General features: G+C 35.9%; 1 long non-coding RNA gene across 1 annotated transcript; it reads left to right on the forward strand.

Moving 5' to 3' along the window:
- Positions 1–5273: 5273 nt before the first annotated feature.
- On the forward strand, positions 5274–12228 carry LOC122240887. The gene is made up of 2 exons (XR_006220633.1): positions 5274–5884; positions 11725–12228. It is a non-coding gene; the product is annotated as an uncharacterized LOC122240887 (long non-coding RNA).
- Positions 12229–22969: the final 10741 nt, after the last annotated feature.

Here is a 22969-nt window from a genome sequence, read left to right on the forward strand (position 1 = left end):
ATTCCTAGAGCAACTTGTAGGAAAAAAAATTTTCAACCAATCAGTTCCAGAGCACAATTACAGCAGTAACCTTTTATTAACTTGTCCCATAGAAGCATCCCCTTCTGTGCCAACCCCCACCACCTCCTCACTGTGGTAAGGGAGCAAGGAGATCACAGCTGCATATGAGTCCACTGACACTTTCTAAACAGCTTGTGCTCTTTCGTGACTCTGTGGCTTTGCAATCGCTGGGCCCCTCCTAACAGAAATTTCATATTTCCTCTATTCTATGTCTATATTTTGAGTGTCATCCTTTCAAGGAACACTCTCCAGTTTTCCTGGTAAATTAAGTGGCACAACCTTCTCTAAAGCACTCCACCAGAGAGATACTTTCACTGCTGTACAGATCTGACTTGGGTTGCTTCCCCCACTGTTTTCTGAACTTCTGGAAAATATGAACCTTATTTATGTTAGGATATATTTGGAATGTCTGTCCTCAGTATATAATAAACCTTTGAAAAACAACTGCTGGAAGAAAGAAAAGTAGGCAAGGAACAATGTGAATAAAGAGAACAAAAAATGAATGAATATCTTACTGTAGGCATTAGGTAGTACAAAATAAGAAAATATACCAATTCTGATATTCTGATAATTGGACAACCCAGATCACCAAAATTTGGCCACAACATCCAAATTAAAATGATCTTGGTGAACTCATGCATTTCACAGAGTTCAGAATTTAATTTTTTTAATTAAAAAAAATAATGTTTATTCATTTTTGAGACAGAGACAGAGTGTGAGCGGGGGAGGGGCAGAGAGAGACAGACATAGAATCCAAGCTAAGCTGTAAGCACAGAGCGCGATATGGGGCTCAAGCCCACAAACTGCGAGATCATGACCTTAGCCGAAGTCGGATGCTTAAAGGACTGAGCCACCCAGGCGTCCCCAGAGAGTTAAGAACTTTAAATAGCAGGAAAATTTCTTAGATGAGACAATCTGATAATGATTTTAAATCAATGCTATATATGAAATAAATATAAACAGAATTATGCACTATATAAGAAGTATTAGCTAATGGGTCAGGGAGACTAGTAACATTTTATAAACTCTCCACTGATTATCCTCACGTTGGCTAATTATAATGTTACATAAAAATATATAATTCTCTTGCTGGGTTCCAGGAGAAATGGGAAGATGACAGAAGTCACTACAACTAGTTTACACACAGAGGTGATGATCCATATTGTCTTGTGATCAAATCAAAGATTGTGAACCAATTTCCAGCTTAATGAAGAGGACAGAAAACAAGACTTTATTTCCAGCTTGAAACCATTCATTTTTAGCTTGATGAACCATGAGGAAATAATCCCCCTCCATGGGACTCACTGACAACATAGAGAACTAAGACTCCCTCCAGCGAGAATATTCATACACAAGCAAATATTATCATAACTAAAGTAAAATACAACAACACTGAGATAAGATCAGTAAAGTGGAATTGAGCTATGGGGCATATAATAATAAAGAAAGCCTGAAGGGCTAGATGGTGTACAAAAACACAAGCACAGAGGTCATGGTTGTGACTGTACTTTAATAGCCATTGATAGGCATGGTGATCATTTGATAATAAACCAAACAAGTTTATGCACACAAAAGAGAGACTACGAGATTATATATCAAATATGGAGAAAAACTGTCATGTGCTTAAAAATGACTATTTACCATCTGATGGCTACCTTCATGTTACTAAGTTGAGCTATATCTCACGTTAGGGTCAAATTAACTTTTTCCACAGACTTGTCTCCAAATCTTTAAATAAATATTTTCTGCATTTTAAGAAATATTTGCCTTAATGTTTGAAAACATGCTAGCATTCCTCAAAGGGATTCCTATTCACATCTGAATGTTGCATTAAGCTCATAATTGCCTTGATTGATGCTATCATTCTTCCCCCCCAAACTCTGAAAGTTCAAGAGCAATGCTGACCTCTCTACAGATTTAGCGGAACTGTTTTGGTTTAAAAGGAAGAGATATCTAATGCCTATCTCACTAAACATCAAATTATTTCCTTTTACCCACACAAAATAATCTATTTCTGATTAGCTGCCATCATAGAACAAGGTAACTGGGATGATATCATTATTTTTAGTCCACGAGGCCACAAAGTTGTAGGTTTTTCAAGCGGCAGTGTTTTTCTTGGCCTAAAAACAAAAGGGAAACTACAGATTTAGGTCTCAAAAGTTATATAAGAATTAGATTTAAAGCAGTTGGCATTCGAAGCACAAACTCATTTGTGCATCTGTTTCTCTAAAGGTAACTATATTTACTCAACCAGAATGGCACATTTGCTGGTAAAAACTTAACTACAATTGAATCTCTTCCCTGCCCGCACCCACTCCTTTTCCTCTAGTATTTTGATTTCTCAACAAAATGCATTTTATTAAATCTTGGTCTTTTCTGAATTCTTACACAAAGTAAGAAGGCTCATTTCAGGAAATTACCAAAGCTGTTTTTTTTCTTTTTTTTTAACCTTTTATTCTGTGACAGAATAATAGCATACTACAAGTGATAACACCTAAGGAAAGAAATCATAGCAATTATCTGAATCATTCTTTTTTTTTTTTTTTTGAAAATTAGCAAACCTCTGAAATGGTAATCTTTGAACACTCATATGATTCAAGGAAAGTGTTAAATAGGTTTTTTGTGGCCTGCTGTTGTAAAAGTCCTTTCTAGCACAATTTAATCCATTTTTCCATACCAAGAATCAGAAAGAAAGCTTTCATTAAAAGAGAGAGTTCATTTTTCACCAAATTCTATATAGTATGTAATGAGGTTTGGTAAAAATCAGAAATTACTATGACCATTCAAAAATTAATGATTCAAATCTATAAAATACATTGCTGTCCCTAGATAAACCAGTTATTAGAAAATGAGGATCATTATAGTCCAGTTACAAAAAGGCTAGGCCAACCATGAACACCTGTTTCTATGATTGCTAATGACCTTTTCTATGGATCTGACATAGCATTTTATTTTATTTATTATGCACAGTTGTTTTCTAGCAAGTCTCTTCCATCTGTAAAGGAAATCAGTTACAATCTCTTTGGTAGGAGGTTCCAACTGTATTTTGAGAAATTCAGATATTTCTGAGCTTCAAGATTGTTGAGCTATTCTGATAATAATTTCTTGAAATGAAACTGGAAAGTCAATCGAGCAAAGAGTTTTATAACTAATGATGGCTTATTCATCAGAAGGGAAGTGAAATGGTGAATACATCATTGTTTTTGTCAATAGTATTAATTCCCTAAGCTAGGCATCAGAAAATTAATATCCACTGGGAGGACAGGGTCTTTTTCATTAAACTTTGTCACAATTCAATATCAAGTATGACTTCTTCGGGGTTTCTCTGACAAAGTGTGACACACAAGGAAAAGACAACCTCTCTTGATTTTTGTGAAACTTTGAAATTCTAATTGGGGGCATCACTCAGCTCATAACTGTTTTACATGAAAGAAAACCTCATAAACAGTTGTAAAGCACTTTCAGGACTTGTTGTGTCTGGCAAAGCAGCAGCAATTGTAAGGAGGGAAAGTGCCTGAAACTTTATCAATAGAACATGGAAGAAAACCATGGAAGGACACTATCCCAAGGCTAACGAATCACTAATGTATCATTCATGGTGAGATCTAAGTAAATGGTGCTCATATGAAATTCTCACTGAGAATGCCCTAAGTTCCTGAAACAAGAGAGGATCTATACAGAATACTGGAATTCCTATGAAAATACAGAGAAAGTAAAACAGAAATTTTCCAGTGATACTTAAATAGCAGGTACTTTCCACAACATTTTCATCATAAGCCTCAGAAACCTTTCCTCATGGAGTTTATTTTGTATTTTCAAATGCCTGAGGGTAGCTCAAGAGATGTAGGGTAAAGCAAAGCTATTGGGCTGTATCCATCACACATTCAGGTTTTCCAGTACAGCAAAAGGGGACTGAGGCTAAGGTTGAGACAAAATACGAGTTTCATTTCTGACTGTCATAAATTCCTCTTTGCCCCAGGTTAATTCCTGTGACTATATCTGTGCATCCATTTTCTTTCATCTTTATAACATATGGAACTACCTTATAGTATTACCATAAAATACTTGAGACAGTAAATGAAAATCACCATAAGCTTTGTAAGATGTCATAAAATGAATGTCATTTTCCATTTAAAGGGTCCACTTGTCAGCCATTGGTTCAGATGATATGAATACACTCATTCATGATGAATGTCAATATCAGCATCATATAACTGCTGGACAAGGTTATATCATTAGATTTAATGTAAAGAGAAGTTAGGAATTATTTTTTATTTCTACAGTATTCTTTTTCTTAAGTTTATTTATTTTGATAGAGATAGAGCATGTACATGTGACTGGAGGAGGGACAGAGAGAGAGAGACAGAGAGAGACAGAGAGAGAGAGAGAGAGAGAGAGAGAGAGAGAGAGAGAGAATATCCCAATTAGGGTCCTCACTGCCAGCGCAGAGCCCCCAATGTGGGGCTGAAACTCACAAACCGAGAGATCATGACCTGAGCTGAAATCAAGAGTTGGACACTTAACAGACTGAGCCACCCAGGCACCCCTATTTTTATAGTATTCTATGTACTCCTAATTGTGGACTTCATCTGTAGCTGCTAATTAAAGAAAAAGCCTCCCCATTCTTTGAATGTACTATTTAATTAAGTTACTATTCATAAGAATACACTCAAGATTGTATTTTGTTACAAACTGGGATTGTTGGTTTGTTAATTTTCCTTCTCAATATAATCTGATAAAAACTAACCATGGGAGCTCAATTTATCTGAAATCTAAAGGGTATAAAGTAAAAGACACACACACAAATAAAAAACTTGGACCACAAGTTTCTGAGACTACAATCCTAATTCCCAGTCCACAAAAGCCTTGCTCTGTAAGCACAGGAAATGCTTACTTCTTCATTTTTTTTATTGTTTCCATCTTTCAAAACAGTACTACAATGCTTATCACTCTACTTAAAAAAATGCTCTCTGACTTGCAACCATGAAAATGGGACATGTAAGAAGTCAACCTCCCCACTAAGAGAAACTATACAAGATGGATAAAATGCACAAACAGCTGTTCGAAGATAAAGGCATGCAGGCAGGAGAAGAGAAGCACAACCCAGGAAAGCCTCCACTCTTCCATTGTTGCCTCAGAGAACCTGCCAATCACATTTTAGGAAAATGAAACCCATAGTAACCTGAACAGTTGAGCAGTCAAACTGGGGAAGGGACACAGAATCTGGAGTTTGAGGTTCCTAGGGTGACAAAAACATAAAGGGCAAAAGACTAGAGGCAGGAATAACCAAAAAGAAGTGAGCCTGAAATTTAGACGTCATTCCCACTTTGAGCATGGCCCAACTGTTACACTTGGTGTGTGTAAGCGGAGACTCTGAAAGAGCGAGTGGAGAGTGGTATCTGATGAGGTAAAGGGCTGAGAAGATAGTTTGGCAGCCTTGCTACAATGAAGTTAAAATTCAGCACTGGCCATGGAGGTAAAGAAAGGGTGGAAAGGAGGAAAGAGTAGTTTCAGGTGATACACTGAAAGAGCTACACTGAATGAGTGGGAATCACACCAGAGGATAAGAACAACCTGAAATACAGCAGCCCTGGTAAAACTGGAAACAAAGGCTCCAATGGAATAAGATAGTTTACTTGTACTCTATGCTAGAGTAAAATTAAACCTTCTCTGGAAAAAAGCATCATCCAAAGCATAGAATATCCCAGTTTTAATGGAAAATTCATAGGCATGCCAAGAAAAAGAATCAAATGACCAAAAAATCAAGAGTAAAGTTAAATAATATAAAAATACCGAACAGTGATCCAGATACTGGAAATATCAGGTAAGAATTTTAAAATAACTATACTTAATATGTTTAGAAAATATAGGGGCGCCTCGGTGGCTCAGTTGGTCAACCATCCAACTCTTGATTTCAACTCAGGTTATGATCCCAGGGTCATGGAATCGAGCCCCACCTCAGGCTCCACACATTAAGCATGGAGCCTGCTTAATATTCTTTCTCTTTCTCACTTTCTTTCTTTCTTTCTCTCTCTCTCCCTCTCTCTGTCTCTCCCCCTCTGCCCCTACCCTGCTCATGTGTGCACGCTTTCTAAAATTAAAAAAAAAAAAAAAAAAAATTTAAATAAATTTAAAAACATATATATGTTCTGAAAATATAGAAAAAAGACAGATTTTCTGGGGTGCCTGGGTGGCTAGGTCAGTTAAGTGTCCAACTTTGGCTCAGGTCATGATCTCATGGTTCACAAGTTCGAGACCCACGTGGGTCTCTGTACTGACAGCTTAGACCCTGGAGCCTGCTTCAGATTCTGCGTCTCCCTCTCTCTCTGCCCCTCCCCCGCTCATGCACGCGCTCTCTCTCTCTCTCTCTCTCTCTAAAATAAATGAAAACCTTAAACAAAAATTAAAAGAAAAAATAAAAAAATATTTTCAGCAGGAAACTGGAAACATATTCTGGAAATTTTAGAATTGAAAATTCTGCATTAATAGAACTTAATTCAAGAGATAAGTTTAATAGAACACAATACAAAAACATATTCATATAACTTACATTAGGGGGATTAAAATTAAGAACAGAACAGGATATCACTATGCTCATATTTAAACTAAAAACGTTAATTGAAAAACACTGATAATATGTTAACAGAAATTAGTGTTGACACTGCTAGTGGGCATGTAAATAAATATTGCAGCCACTACTCTGGAAAACTTGTGGCAGTAACTACTACTAAATAGAGTACACACAATTTTATCCCACATACAGAAAATAAATTCCAAAATGTAAGTACATGAGCGTTGATAGCAGTGTTGTTCATAATAAAATAGCAATAGTCTAATCACATATCAATGTTAAAATTGATAAACTGGGTATATTTATTAATGGGATATAATAAAATACAGAAATTCGGGAAAAAATTCTGGTATAACATATAACATTCATATAACAACATGAATAAATCTGATAGAAATAATAAAGTTGAGATAAAGAAGCCAGATGAAAAGAATAGCACATATTATATAATTCTTTATGTGAAGTTCAGAAACAGAAAATTTATGTTATAAAAGACTCTGTATAACTATGGGGTAGGAATTAACTGGAAGAAGACACAAAGGAAGTTTCTGATCTGCTAATATTGTCCTTTACTTTGATCTGGGTGGTACTTACAGATGTTTTTACATTTGAGAAAAATTCACACACAAGATTTATATATTTAACCTTATGTTATATGTCACTTTAAAAATCTACAAAAATTATGATAATTAAATTTAGTCATATGGAAGTACTTTGAAAACATAAAAAAAAATAAGCATCATATTATTTTTATCAACTTGCTATTTCTGATGTTCAGTTTCACAGTCAAGGTTTCCAAAATAAATAAATAAATATTCTTGACACAAACAAAGCAGGATTTCTCTGAGGAAAAACTGATCTCTGATCTTTCAAGTGTCAGGTGCCCCCAAGTAGTACACTGTCAATATTGGATTTACTAAAACTAATTTTAAATTTTAAAATGTCATTTCAATTTACCTTCTCTCAAGTCAAAATTATGTGCAGAAAAAGACATTTTGTTTGCCTAAGGAACAGGTCACTGGAACCTTACAAAGTCCCTTTGAAAGGTGAAAAATCTTTTTATATCTGGGGAATCCAATATTTACTTCAGCCAGCAGAGTAGTTGGGGCATAACAATGAAATGTTTTGTTCAAATTGTGTTAAATAAAGTAGAGAAATGACATACACATATGGGAATATGTTTGAACTTTTAAGGATGTGGCTTTCACATTATTTCTTCATTTATTATAGATCTTTTTTCTCTTACATCAAGTCAATAACCAATCAATGCCCTAATGAATAACACAGGCTCTTTGTGCAATATTAAGCTACATGAATCCATGCTCCTCAAAAAGTTTTGTTGACATTTTTCTTTCAATCTTTGATGCAGAAAACCATTTTTAATTTATCAAGATTAAAATTACAAGATTCATAAATTATTTCACTCTGAATAATTTTAAGACTGAAAGGCATCCCTTGCCTTGTTTTGTATATTAGAAACATTAGGTGAGATAGGTGAGCTGAGTTGATGAAGTTCACACAGCTTTTTCATGCTAAAACTAGAACCCAATTTTCTGACCTCTATTCATTTTCTTTTCCCAGTCAGCTATTGTGGAACTAGCATCAGTACAGCCGCAACACAGAACTCCAATCCATTCCATCTGAACTCATTTTTCTGGAGCTATTCGATCACACTGATGCTCCACATTAAATTCTGTATTAACAACTCTGACACCAACAAATAGTTATTTTACTAAGAGAAAGTCTAAGTGCCACTGATTTAAGTATGAGAGGAAGGATATTAACAGAGGGAGTTTTTATATGGCTCAGAACAGTTAGGAGTAGCTTGATGGGGTGGTGAAATTTACAGTGGGAAAACCTGTTAAGGCCCTCATGAGCTCTCTGAATTGCAGAGTCAAATCACGGCACAGTTTTATATAGGTGTAGGATCTTAGCTTTGACAAGTGATGGTGAAAGGAAACACTTCTTGGATCATCTCCAGTACTTCAACTGGGTTTGAGTTAATGGCTGTGGGGGAATTTGCTACCCATATGGCAGGCCAAAGAGTCCAAAAAGTAAATTGCCTGGCTAAGTGCTATTTTAGCAGAAAGTTAAAGCATTGACTTGTCTGATGCCTGGGTTGTTCTGCTGTTTAACTTGCTCATCTTTTTTACCTTTATCACCACAGATAGTATGTGGAAAGTCAATATAGAATGGTAGTGAATACTGCCTACTTTGGAGGGCACAGCTGGGGTTCACAGCCTTAAAACACACACTTCCCTATATTCCTTCTCTTTTTCTCTCAATCCTCACCTTCCTAGGTTGCAAGCTTATTAGCTCACTGATTTGAAAACCTGTGTTAATGAGACATATCATCAATTTATTATTGCCTTGCCACATCCCTAACTCACCACTCAGCTCCTTAGCCACAGATTTGATCTTACCAGTGGAATTTGCCTTATACGTGTGTGACTGGGTAGGGATGAATCAATACTAAACCACTTTATTTCACTCCCTCCTTCCTCCTTTCTTCTGTTCTTCCTTTCTTGTTCTATGCATTAAAAAACACTTTTTGGGTGCCAATGTTATTCTATGTGTGACTGTGCTAAATTCTGGAGATATTAAAAAGGAAGATTTGGGCCCTGCTGTCCTGGAACTCCGAGCCCCCTTGGGAACACTTTGGGAAAACAGAACCATGTGCCCAAAGAAGTAGACATGGGTGAGCTTTCTAGGTTCAAAGAAATGGCAGACAGTAAAGCATGGATGCAGGGCAGAAGCTGAGGGAGATGAAAGAGAAAGGCCTGGCTACAGTGGCTGCTCCCCAGTGAGAATTCTGAGCCTAAAGTGAATTCTGAGCCAAAGCCTACCCAAGCCATTTCTCAAACTCACTTTCTGACTTCAAATTCCACCCTCTTTAGAAATACCACACTACCTCTGAACACCTACTTTCAGCTCTGCCCTGACTCTTGTTTCTCTCCTTTCTTTGAGAGCCACACAGTTTTGCTGAGATTTCCATTATGACAACCCCATACTGCTAGGCCTGTCTCTCCCTGTTATGACCTCATAGTCCTAAATTTTCTGGGATTGAAAACCTGAAATGAAAAATCATTATTCTGTCCCTTATATTTTACATTCATAATCCCTGGTTTTCATTTTATGTTTAAATCTCTTTTTAATGTTTATTTATTTTTGAGAGAGACAGTGACAGAGACAGAGCACAAGTGGGGAAGGGTAGAGAGGGAGAGAGGGAGACACAGAATCTGAAGCCGGTTCCAGGCTCCAAGTGGTCAGCACAAAGCAGAACACGGCACTCGAACTGACCTGAGCTGAATCATGACCTGAACTGAAGTCGAATGCTTAACTGACTGAGCCACCGAGGCACCCCCCTGGTTTTCTTTTCTTAGTCAACCCTTCTTCAAATTAAACCTCACTGGTACAGATGATGAATCCAGAGGTCCTTCATTGGAGGGGGGAGGAACAGCATCCATTTCTCATCTCCCACCCTCATATTCTTTACTTAACTGTGTGGAGTCCCCTGACTTGATAATCACTAGCTACAGTATGAGGCTTATATACCTGTAATCATTTTACAGATTAAGGCACTAAAGCCTAACTTGCCCAAGATTCCAAAAGAGAAAGTACTAAGAAAGAAACTTGAACTTGAGAGCTCAGGTTTTATGTTCTTATCACTATACCATAAAATTTAGGGTTTATCTATATCTTTTCAGTCTTTACTCCCAGCCAGCTCTCATGTTGCAAAACATCCTTATAAACACATATGGAGGGCTCAGGGAATTCTCTGTTGGAGGGTATCCAACTCCTCCACCATATCCTCTTGATTGAAGACCCTTCCAAGATAAGATTCTTTCATAGAGTGGATGTCTGAACCATGAGAAACAAGATGTTAGCTCATTTCTTGGGAACAGATTGGTTTCACTTTGGCCCATTTCTTCCATTCTGCTATCAGAGGCTATTTCAGAGATCAGTCTTATGCAAGTTCCTGGGTTCATGCATTGAAGCCCAAATTTAACAGGGTGGGAGTGAACCAGTTCAACTCTGTCCTTCCTGGAAACACAATGCATATTGAATACATTCTCCAAAGAATTTCTCACTGCTGGAACCAATCCAGGAGCAGAATAAAGTAAGCGTTCCAAAACTTGCTTTGTTAAGCAAGCAAAGCCTCTCCTTCATTGATGGTCTGACCTCTGCTAATATTATTAAGGAAAAAAAAAAGTTAAATTTAATAGTCTGTTCCTTTTTTAAACATCCCACACGATTACTATTTTAAATCACTATTAACCTACACACTGATTAATCCACTACTTACATAATTGATAGATAATTATTTTTCCAGATTGTCAGTTAAAACAAAAAGTACACCCTAATGAAAAAAAACATATTATAATTATTATATTTATTTTCTCTAAATATTCTATTTATGTTTAGATACACTATATTGCAACGACTTCTATATGCTTCCAGATAATTTATAATACAATAAAAACCTCTAAATCTACACATATTTCCCATTTTCTCAAAAATAAATTCAGAAGCTCAGTAATGATTTTGAGAATAAACCAGTTAAATTTTAATATATGCATTATATACTATAAAAACATATATATTTATATATTTATATGTTTAATATATTATATATTATAAATATATACTGTGTATACATACTACTGTGTATATATATACATATACACATATATATGTGTGTGTGTGTGTATATATATATATATATATATATATATATACGATGATTTTTCTCATAGAGTCATTTTGGGACATTATTCAGGATAAGTTTCCAATGATAAGGAGACCTATACCTCCTTTGAGATAAAACCAGGAATAATATGACAAAATAATTTTATTCAGTTAATGCCCAAGAGTTAATATAGTTAATATAACCCAATCAATTGAAAAGGTGACAAAAAACTCTACTCAGGACTTCTAATTGATGTTTGTTTGTTTTTTGTTGTTGTTGTTTTTTAATGTATTTTATAACTTAGTGCTGGACAGGTGAGTTTTGCAGTCAGGGCATGGGGTAAGTGAATGTGCCTTTAGGAAAAGCCTACATATGGACAACTTTCCTGTCCCTCTTTTTTCAGCCTTCTTGATGACAGAGTGTAGGAAAGTCCATCAAGTTGCAAAGGTTGATCCGATTTAGTCACAGTCAGCTGGGGAGACATTCAACTGAAGAATGGCCAATTTACAGGTGCTATAAAGACCAAACAAGATCACTACCCCCTCCCCAAGGGCTAACACATGAGGAAAAGCAATGACGTGGAAAACAGTAAAAGAGGAACAAAGGATTGTCTCAGCCCCCTTAGCACTGAGGCTGAGCAGGCATTGCTTCAGTACCCACAGAGCCAACACACAGAAATTCATGTAATGATCTGATTCTGCCTATGTGGGTGCTAGCAGACGTTTTCCCGTGATACCTTCTCCCCTCTTCTAACCCTTATATCTCTTAGCATCAGTTCATAAAATTGACACCGTGTTCCCTAGTAAGCTGGCATTAAAAGTTATATTTTGAGGCTTTTCCTCATCTCTAAAGATAGAATAATGATTGATAAAAGGCAAATTTAAAAAAAAAAAAAAAGATATGGCCATGCTCTAAAATTAAGTAAATAAATGTCTCTAAAAATCAGAAAACACAGCACAAAGCAGAACTAAAGCCATGAGCACTCCAGGCTCCAGGTATAGAAGCAGGTAGAAGCAGCTGAGAATCTGACTCATCTAGGGTTATAAGGAATAAACATTCTCCACAAAAGGTGAGGAAATAGAGTCAGGATCACTGTGTTAAAAGCAGGGCATGATAAAGGACCTTTACTTGTAAAAGAGAGCTGAAAAATGTTTCTGACAACCCCTGCCTGGCAACATGGCTCACACACATCCGCTTTCTTCGGAAGCAGCAGGAGAGAGACACCCCTGCCAACTCAGCCACTGAATCAGCAGCAATCCTGCAGTCACTGTGGAGGAGGAACTGAGCCACAGGCAGGATGCTGTTCTCAACTGGGAGCCCTGCGAAGTTGTGTGAAAGCAACTGCAAAACTACAAGAGTGAGGATCTGATGGGGAGAGAGAGCCTGTCCCTAAACACCGGCACAACAAAACTCTGAATATATCAATACAATTGAACTAGAGAAGCTACCAGTAAAACCAACACTAGTAGATGAATTCCCTCCCAATAAAATGAAAATGACACAGCAATCAGACAGAAAACTTCAACATGATTATATTCAGAGTCCTCTCCTGATTACTGAATAAATAATATTCGTAAGAAATAACTTATGAAATTAAAATGTATGGAAATGAAGATTGAAGATGAATTTATATTCTACAACTCAACATTACCAATGATACATGTATGTATAAGTCAGAGAAATTAAGGCAAACTTAGGCAAATCTGAAAATATTAAAGTCTTTACCATAAGGCTTCTTACATGCTATTTTGTGCTATTTTGCATGACAATGCCTCACATCATTAAAAATCTTTGAAATTTTTACAGCAATTTCACATTAAATTTATAGATACTAAGTATTTTGTAGGACAGATATTATATCCACTTCAGTAAAGACACGCTACAACAGAGTTTGAATCAATGGTCACATAGCTACTGACAGACATTACTCAAACCTAGATCTTTTGATGCAAAAGCCCATTAATGTAGCTTCAAAGGCAATTCACTTAATTTCTTTGCAATCCCAATTTACTCACTTGTAATTTATTAGGATGCTGGAAAAATAAATTACGATACAGAAAGCACCCAATTGGTCTTCTGTAAATGTTTCTATACTTTCTTTTGTTCCTTTGCTTTCTTTAGTGTTGGTTAATGAACTTTTGTTTCTGAATAGATTGAAAAGTCTGTGCAGCCAGAACCAAGTTTAAAAGTTTAATTATATATTTCTTTATGCACCTACTTGTCATTACCAAGTGTATATTTCCACTACCTGTAAAAAGTTGTTTCCTCACAGCTAACCTGTAAAGTAGCTGAGGAAGGTTATTTTAGCATTTTTTCAGTTAACAAATTGAAGGCTCAAGGTTACATGATTCACCAAGTTGCCATAAGCAAGAGAAAATTGAACTACAATTTAAAATTTGGCTGTTTAATTCTATAATCAGAATTTTCCTGTAAATGTGGGGCTTTTAATTATTTAGCTACATATGTATTTTTAATTATTAATCACTGCTCTTGAGCAAAATCATTGCTGGAAGCTCAGTGTATAAAGTAAATGACTATGAATCTGCTATTTTTGTGAGGGGTAGGGTGGTGCCTTGTGAAGCCAAGATCCGGGCCCCAGGGTTTCTGACTGAGTAGAAACAGGGTGGAGCCCAAGAGTTTGTATTCTTCCAAGTTCCCAGGTGAGCCTGATGCTGCTGGTCTGGGGATCAGGCTTAGAGAATCACTGTTCTAATTTCTTGCTACTCATTATGTGGTCTGCTGAACAGCAGCATCAGCCTCCCTTGGAAACTTGTTAGAACTGTAAAATCTCAGACCCCACCCCACACCCACTGAATCAGAATTTACATTTTATTAAGATTTGTATGCACATAAATGAGAAGTTTTTCTCATTGGCTTGATACACTAGGTCTCTGTCCTATGGGCACATTAGCTTTACCCGGGAAGATACAAAAATGTACATGCTTGCATCTCTTCCCCTAATTTTTTTAAGTTTATTTATTTGAGAGAAAGTGCGTGTGCACACAAGTGGGGGAGGGGCAGAGATAAAGAAAGAGAGGACCCCAAGCAGGCTCAGCACCATCAGCACAGTGCTCCATGTAGGGCTTGAACCTGCACCTTGAAATCATGACCTGAGCCAAAATGGAGTCAAATACTTAATCGACCGAACCACCCAGGTACCCCATCTCCCCCTAAAATTTTAATTTAATTGGTTTAGGATATAGGTAGCCGTGAGTGTTTTTAAAACTGTTTCCAGGTTACTAAAAAGTACAGACAGGGTTGTGAGCCACTGGCCTAAAATGCATCATCATTTCCCATATTTGCCTTAAGTCAAGAAACATCTGACAACTTGATAAAAAAGCAAGTTCCAGGCACCTTCTTATAAGCTTGTTCAATAGACTGAGGAGGGGCCAAACATACATAAATTTTAATAATAATTTTAAGAAATTCTTACTGTCAAGTAAGTTTGAGAAACTCTACTGCAAAATTTTACATATACCCCTAAAATAAATGAACCACATTTCGGTAACATTATTACTTACAGTACCATTTTTAAAATGCCTCAGCCAACATTTCAAATTTAACAGGATAATTTTGAGGCTTATATTTTATTTAAAAAAAGACTGAGTTCTCCAGCAATAAGCATTATTTTAACAGAACATTTAAGTTTGAAAGTTCGGAAACAGCAATTCTAGCCCCATGTCTTTAATTCCATGTTTTAATGTTGACTATTCAATTAACATCCTTAGAAACCAGTTTCTATATCCATATACAGAAAAGTGACACTGAATGACTGTAGTTCTGAAATGTGTAATCATTTAGGTAAAGGTGATGAGATGGGTCGCAGCCCACAGAGGCTAACTGCCAACCCAGGAGCACTTCATTTTAACATTTGCTTAAATGACCTATCTCTTGCAATGTCTTTTTTTTTTTTTTTTGCACTTTCTTTATTGATGTAGTCAACTGTCAACTCCCCAAAAGACTCTCAATAAAATCTGTTACTCAGAGTTGAGCAGTAGAGAATCACCCTCTTAACCAATAGTGTCTCAAAATGGGAAAATTTGGATTTAGTCTTTGTTGGTGATTTTGAGCTAAGTCTTGCAAAATGGGGAACTGGTTGAGATGAAGCAGGGAAAATGTATGACCTAATAATTTTGGATTAATGGACACAATGAAGTGAAACAAGGGTGTTTAAAACGAGCTTTAATAAGGAAATTGTTGTGGTTTAAGTGTTCAGTTGGTTCATAGGAACAAGTATTTCTTGGAACAAGCAGCTAACTTATTTTTCTTGGTCTATTGTTATTTACGATAAAAGCAGAAAAATACTCTCTATTCTATAATAGTTTAGCACAGTAACAGTATGTTGGGTTCAGTTCTGGGCACTTAATTAAAGTACCTTTACAGAGTTTGTTTTGTTGTAATAATCATTTGTGTATTTCAAACTAGCAATTCCTGGAGTCCAAAGGCTAAAGAACCAGGAACTCTGGAAGAAAATGAAAGCCCAGCTCAAGAAGAGAGAATTCACCCTGTCTGCTTTTTGGTTCCATTTTGCACTTAACAGATTGGATGATGCTCATCCACATTGGTGAGGACAGGTTGCTTTATTCAGCCAACTAAATAAGATGCTAAGCTCTTCTAGAATCACCTTCACAGACATACCCAGAAATGTCTTACCAGCTGTCTGAGCATCCCAGAGACCAGTCCAATTGACACACAGAATTAACCACTGGCACTCCCTACTCATATCCTTTGCCCATTCTATTTGCTATTGGATTTGTGGTAGACTTTTTATAGAGTAATAATTGTTCTCTAGATATTTATCAAATTTGATTTAATATTTTATTTAAAAATCAATAAATAAAAGATTTTATTTTTAAGTAATCTCTACACCCAATGTGGGGCTTGAATTCATGATCCCAAGATCAAGAGTCCCACATTCCATCAGCTAAGCCAGCCAGGCACCCCTCTATACATACATTTTTAATTCTGCATAATACAATTTATCTTATAAATTCTGTATTCTTTTTGTATTTATGAAAACCTTTTCTTCTCCAAGATTATAAAAGAAATTTCTCTCTATTGTCCTCTAGCTTTATTTTTCTGCAAGGGAGTGTGGTGTAAAAAATGTACAGATCTAGCATTTTATTTTTACTTGGTTTATCCATTAACTGTATATTGACTAATTCATAGCTTTCTTAGTGTTTTTAAATGATGACTTTGTCATATGGTTAGTATATTTTATGAAATCTTCAGTCCATTTCATTTACCTATTTGCCAATTTCCGTGCCAACATCAAAAGTTTCTATTACTGTATTTTTGTAATGTTTTCATATTTGTAGAAACATTACCACTAATTAATTTTTTTGCTTTAATCATGACTTACCATTATCATAATTATTTTTGTCCCTATTTATACCAACTCTTACATATTTTCACATATGAGGTTTAGCATCAAGTGTCAAAGAAACAAAAGAATTAGCCAATATTTTATCAATCCCATTAATTTTATAGATGCCTTTTGAAAGAGCTGAAAGGCTTACAACATTTTCTCTCATTGACTAAGAACCAGGCATTTAGGTGTCTTATTTAACTCCCTTTGTAAATATAAGTAAATTAAAAGTGGTCACAAATGCTTTGTAGCTCTTCCCCAAAAGGGATGGAATCTATTTTCCCAGGCTGGGCTTGTACCTTAAGTCTGTTAGGGAAAAAAAACAAAAAACAAAAAACAAAAAAAAACTTTTTTCTTCTATCTCTTATGTTTGGTACCTGGAATCTACAAATAAACTGACAAAATCTAGATTAACAGGGGAAATGTGTTTATTCATACACACACAGGAGCCAACAAAAGAAGTAGCTAGCTTGTTAAATGGTTAAAGGTGAAGGTTTATAAACCTACATTAGTAGGGGAAAGGAAAGAAGAGAAATGGCTTCTGTTGGAAGTACAAATAGGTCTTTTAAAGAAAGAGAAATGCAGGGCTCCTCGTGGCTCAGTTGGTTAAGTGTACAACTTGGGCTCAGGGCATGATCTCATGGTTCCTGAATTCAAGCCCTGTGTTGGGCTCTGTGCTGACAGCTTAGAGCCTGGAGCCTGCTTCAGATTCTGGGTCTCACTCACTCTCTCTGCTCCTCCCCAGCTTGTGTGCGCTCTCTCTCTCTCTCTCTCTCTCTCTCTCTCTCTCTCTGTTTCTCAAAAATAAATAAATGTTAAAAGAAAGGAAGGAAGGAAGGAAGGAAGGAAGGAAGGAAGGAAGGAAGGAAGGAAGGAAAGAAAATGATCTTTAGAACAAATGGGAAATAAGAAAGCTTGTGATAACATTTGTCTATACAGGTATGAGTGGTCTTCTTCAGGGCCCAGAGAGGGATTTTTAGTAGGTTCACTTTCGGCCTCTCTCCTGGGAGTAGATGGTGCCCTGAAAAGGGAATTTATGTCAGTCTTCACTTCTCAGAAGTTTCTGCTTTTGGTCAGATCAGGGATGCTCTGAGAAAGCTTCTTTCTACATCTGTTAAATCTCAAATATTTTCAGCTTCAAATAATCTTTATACCAACTCTCAACTTCTGAGTGGATCCCTGCAAGTTCCAAGTTTAAACCTAAAATAATCTTGTGGTTTACACTCTCACCTGGAAGGCTGTTGCCACCTGTGAATAAACCCAGGCTATCCTCCTAGAGGAAGAGGGGCCAAAGGGAGACACAGTTAAGGCCAACACCACCACATGGAATAGAGAGGAGTCATTCCCACTGAGCACAGCCCAAACTTCTGACCAACAGAAACAGAGTGAATATGTTATTGTGTTTTAAGCCATTAAATTTTGAGGTGGTTAATTACACAGTTATGAACAACTGATGGGTATTTAAAGTTTCTTCCTCTAGGTTTGGATATTATGTTTATTTCTATAATTTTCACGTGTTTACTACTGTAAATGGAATCTCTAATATCTAAGAGGTTGCTGTTTGTAAATATGAATGCTGGGTACATTACTTTTGTACCTACACTGATGAATTCAAGAGTTTCTAATAGAGTTTAGATTTAAATATTTTGAATGACCAGCTATATGATCTCATCATCTCTTATTTATTTATTTATTTTTTTGGGGGGGGAAGAGAGAGAGAGAGAGAGAGAGAGAAAGAGAGAGAATCCCAAGCAGGCTCCACACTCTAAGCGCGGAGCCCAACGTGGGGCTCAAACTGAGGAATTGTGAGATTGTGATCTGAGACGAAATCAAGAGTCAGAAGTTTAATCAATTGAGCCACCCAGGCACCCCTCATCATCTATAAATAAGGATAAGTGGATCTTTTCCTTAAAGAAGATGTTTTATGCATATTTTAAGCACAATTTTCTTGTGTATTTAGTACTTCTGAAATAATTTTAAGTAATAGTGGTGGTAGTGATACAAATCATTTATATTTTCTGAATGTAATGTTTTTTCAGTGTTCCTTTATTAAAGATTACACTAAACAAATCCTATTTTCTTGAAAGGTAAGTGATTTTAATGAAAAATATATTTTAAATTTTATCATATGTCTTCTGGCCATCAATCCAGCTTTTGTAAATGTTTTTGTATTAATTAAATGTATAATTTGTATACTAATTCTATGCTATGTTGCATACGTTTTTATACTAGTATATGTTTCATGTTATGTTATATACATATATTTCTTAACATTATTTTTTTATTCTGGAAACAAACTAGTTTTCTATGGTATTTCCTAATTTAGCTCTTTGCTGGAGTCTATTTTATTTGAGACTTATAAATCAATATTTTTAAATGAGTTTTCTTTCTTTGAACTGATTTGTCTGGTTTTGATATCAAGGCTATGTTTGACTTTTAAAAATAGTTTTGAACTTTTCCTTTGCTCTCAGTACTCTGGTCAAGTTTAAATAGCATCAGCATGATCAATTTCTTGGAGTATCGATAAAATTCACCAGTAATAACCTCTGCTTCTTGGCCTTTTGCAGGATATTAGAGATGCGGTGGTCAGGAGGAGGCTGTTTTCTTTCTGAGCATGTTAATTTCCCTACTGAAATTGGTCTGTTTATGTTTTCTTTCACTTCAACTGTTGATTTTAGCAATTTGCATTTTCCCAGTATCTCATTTATTATATTCAGCTTTCAAATTGATTCGAAAAAGTGATAAATTGTTTAATTCATTTAATTTCCTCTGTTTCTTTGGTTCTTTTCCATTTCCTGTCTAATCTTTTGTGTCTATACTTTCTCCCTTATCATTTCCTGACTAGCTTAGATTTTACTGTTTTTGAAATAAATCACATTTGGATTTACATATTATTGCTACATTCATTTCAAATGTGTTCTCTGGTTTTTTTTTTCCCCTGATTAATTCCATCCTTGCACTTTCCTTCCACTTCTACTATTATTAACTTTTCAAAATTCTTGACTTCAAATGGTTTGCCTTTTCCTTCTCAGTCTTTGTCTCTCTCTCTGTCTCTGTCTCTCTGCTTATCTCTCTCTCTCCCTGTCTCTCCCTTTCCCTTATTTTCTTCGGGCGGGCCTGGCTGTTCTGAAATTTTTGCTGCCTTTATCGTATAATAGTTTCATGCTTGCCCCCCACTCCTGAAAAAAATCACATACTTATAGAATAACATTGTTAAAATGAGAGAGACAAACAAACAAAAAACCAGATACTTATGTACAAAGAACAAACTGGTGGTTACCAGAGAGGAGGTGGAAGGGGAATGGGTGAAATAGGTGAAGGGGATTAAGAGTACACTTATCCTGATGAGCACCAAGAAATGTATAGAATTGTTGAATCACTATATGGTATACCGTATGGTAACTATGCTTCAATAAAGATATCTTTCACTTACTAAGCTGCCATAATTTGCACACCTGTATTATTTTACACTTTAATACATACATTATATATATATATATAAATATATATATAAATAATATATAAATATATAAAATATATAAATATATATATAAATATATATATAAATATATATATAAATATATATGTAAAATAAGCTTTTGTTTTCCAGTATCAAGGCAATCACAGCATTTCAGATAAATTGTTAGAATAATGATTTATATTTATTAAAGCAAAACTTACCTATTCGAAACATTAAGAAAGTTCTAATGCTAGCCATTTTTTTTTTTCTATTTTATGTGCAGAACACTCTCTTGCCTTGGTAGAAAAATCTGAAATTTAACACAAAAGATAACAATCCTAACTAATGGAATACTAGAAAGAAAAAAAAGAAATAATTATCCTTTCCATTGTACACATTTTCCTGTTGTCGAACTAATTTGTTTCAGTTTTATCTCACTTCTGCCTAGAGAGTTGTTCACAGTGAACTCAGGCAATACACATGAGTATTTCTTTCTCAAGGATCTGCAGAACGCAAATTACCATTTCTTGCAGGATGATGACAACAATAGCGAAACTAAACCTAATAACTGAAGTCTCCTGGCTCAGATCTGAAGCAGTAGTTCTCATTCTGAAGCTAAACTAAGAGGGGGAAGCAGCAGCTGGTCAGGCTTCTGTTACCTTTCCCTGAATTTGTGTGGGAGCACAAAAGAAAATATTTCCTTGGTTTGGATCATTTCATCAATGGAAGCAATGTTATGTCCATATAGATGAAAAAACACTTTCTTTAGATTAAGGTTTTGATCACTAGAGAGGCCAGTTATAGATGTCTTATTCATTCAGTTTTCCAGGGCATTTTTTCAGCGTCATGGAATTTCCTGCATTCAATTTTGTAGTTTGCAGTGGTTTTAAACCTTTCTCTGTTCACACATTTTATCAGTCATATCCTAGGAGGTGTACACAAATTTCTTCCCAGTGAGTCTCAGGTAAAATGTCAACTTCAGTTTCCAAGGGTTCCTACCCTCTGTGTGTTTCTCCCCAAAAGAAAATGCAGAAGAAAGAATGAGCAGATTCATAAGTTACATTCAGGCTTATTTTAACAAGTCGGTAAGATGTTATGAATCACCTCACCACCCCCATATAGCTCTTTCATCTTGGGGAATTGGCCCAGTTAATGAATAGTTCAATAGCTTGATATCTCTTGATGTCATTACGAGAGCAATAATATAATATTCAAACTGGGATACTTTTGTAAATGTAAAAAAAAGTTCTGTTGATAAATATGCTGGGACTAACACTGAAGTCACCAATGTGGTGACTTCCTGGCCATGCCATTCCTTCCTCTTATAACATTCTGCGACATTTTAGGTTCCTGGCATTTCCAAGTTCAGTCTCTCTGCTTCCCTTGCATGCTGCAATATCCTTCATAACATCAGATAAAATGCATAAGAAAACATTTTATATAAAAATTGATGGTAATTTTTAGTGAAACTTATACGTCATCATGTAAGTTAAAAAGTTAGTATCATTTGTTAGAAAGCTGGTAATATTATGTGAGGTGATCATATGGACATAAGTTACTTGGATAATTTTAAATGCTCTATTGAAATTGCTTTGGCTAATAGGAAAATAAATGAGTTTACATAGCTGGCTGACAGATGTAAGATAAATAAGATGTCTCACTTATATTCAAATGGATTCAAACCTGGTTAAACGGAAAAAGGATACTGCAAGTATGCATTTTTATAACTGCCTTATCACGCCAAATATATTATAAAAAGAAATGCCACATGCAACCGATATAAACAGCATTTTGGGTTGACTTGCCTATATTTCATGATTATGGAGGTCTAGGAAATTGTGAAAGCTTGTTTGTTTTGAGGAATGGAGAAGCAAGAAGTGACAGATTGTAAATAAAAGGAAGTATGCTGAGTTTGCAAGTTAAGAGTGGTTACTGCATTCGGAGACCATAAATAGCATAGTGTCACCTGTGTACACGGCCTCATGTTCTTCCTGGTGGCCATCTCAGCACAGGAAGGAATGACAGGACTGGGAGAAGATAGAGCCATTCCTCTGGAACAGTGGCTTATATAAATTGCCATAGGCTTCTATAAATGTGCCACCCGGCTACCCTGATTGTGCTTTTTGCTCCCTGCTGTTACCAGGAATGTCGATACCATGCAAAGAGGTGAGGAGGGATCATCTGTGGATTCAGCTTTGCTGACAGGTTTCCAGCAAACTGTGTTTTCAAAGTAGCCAGAGTCAAATCGTGCTTTTTACAACAAAGATTATTGAGTTGTTTTTTGTTGTCGTTGTTCTTGTTTTATCTGTTTGGTATAATTAATTTTGGATTTCCCAAAATGAGACTATAAGGGTTCACCCCCTTTGAGAGACCCCTTTAATACTGCCATTTCATAAAGCTTTTGGGAGAGCATACTCCAAACTGGAGATGTGAGTGAGTAGTAATGTGGACTCCCATGACACTGATTATATCAGAAATCTAAAAAGGCGTTAGATATGTGTACTCATGAATGTGTGCTGGAAAGGCCAGAGAGAGAGAGAGAGAGAGAGACAGAGAGACAGAGATTGAGAGAGAGAAGGGCATACCCTTCTTCATGAGTGGCTCTCAGGTCCAAGGGACTTTTACTTATACACAAATGAGAAGAAGTCTAGACACTCATTCCTCTTTGGCATGTAATTAAAATAGAGTTGGTTCACAAGCTTTTTACTTTCTTGACTTGGTTCTAGATTCATTTATTCATTCAACAAACATTTATTTACTATTTACTGTACAATAAACAGTAACAAAACAGTGCGTCTCCTCACTGAATTTACAATCTAT

Source organism: Panthera tigris, chromosome C1 (genome assembly GCF_018350195.1).
Source record: "Panthera tigris isolate Pti1 chromosome C1, P.tigris_Pti1_mat1.1, whole genome shotgun sequence".
Lineage (NCBI taxonomy): Eukaryota > Metazoa > Chordata > Mammalia > Carnivora > Felidae > Panthera > Panthera tigris.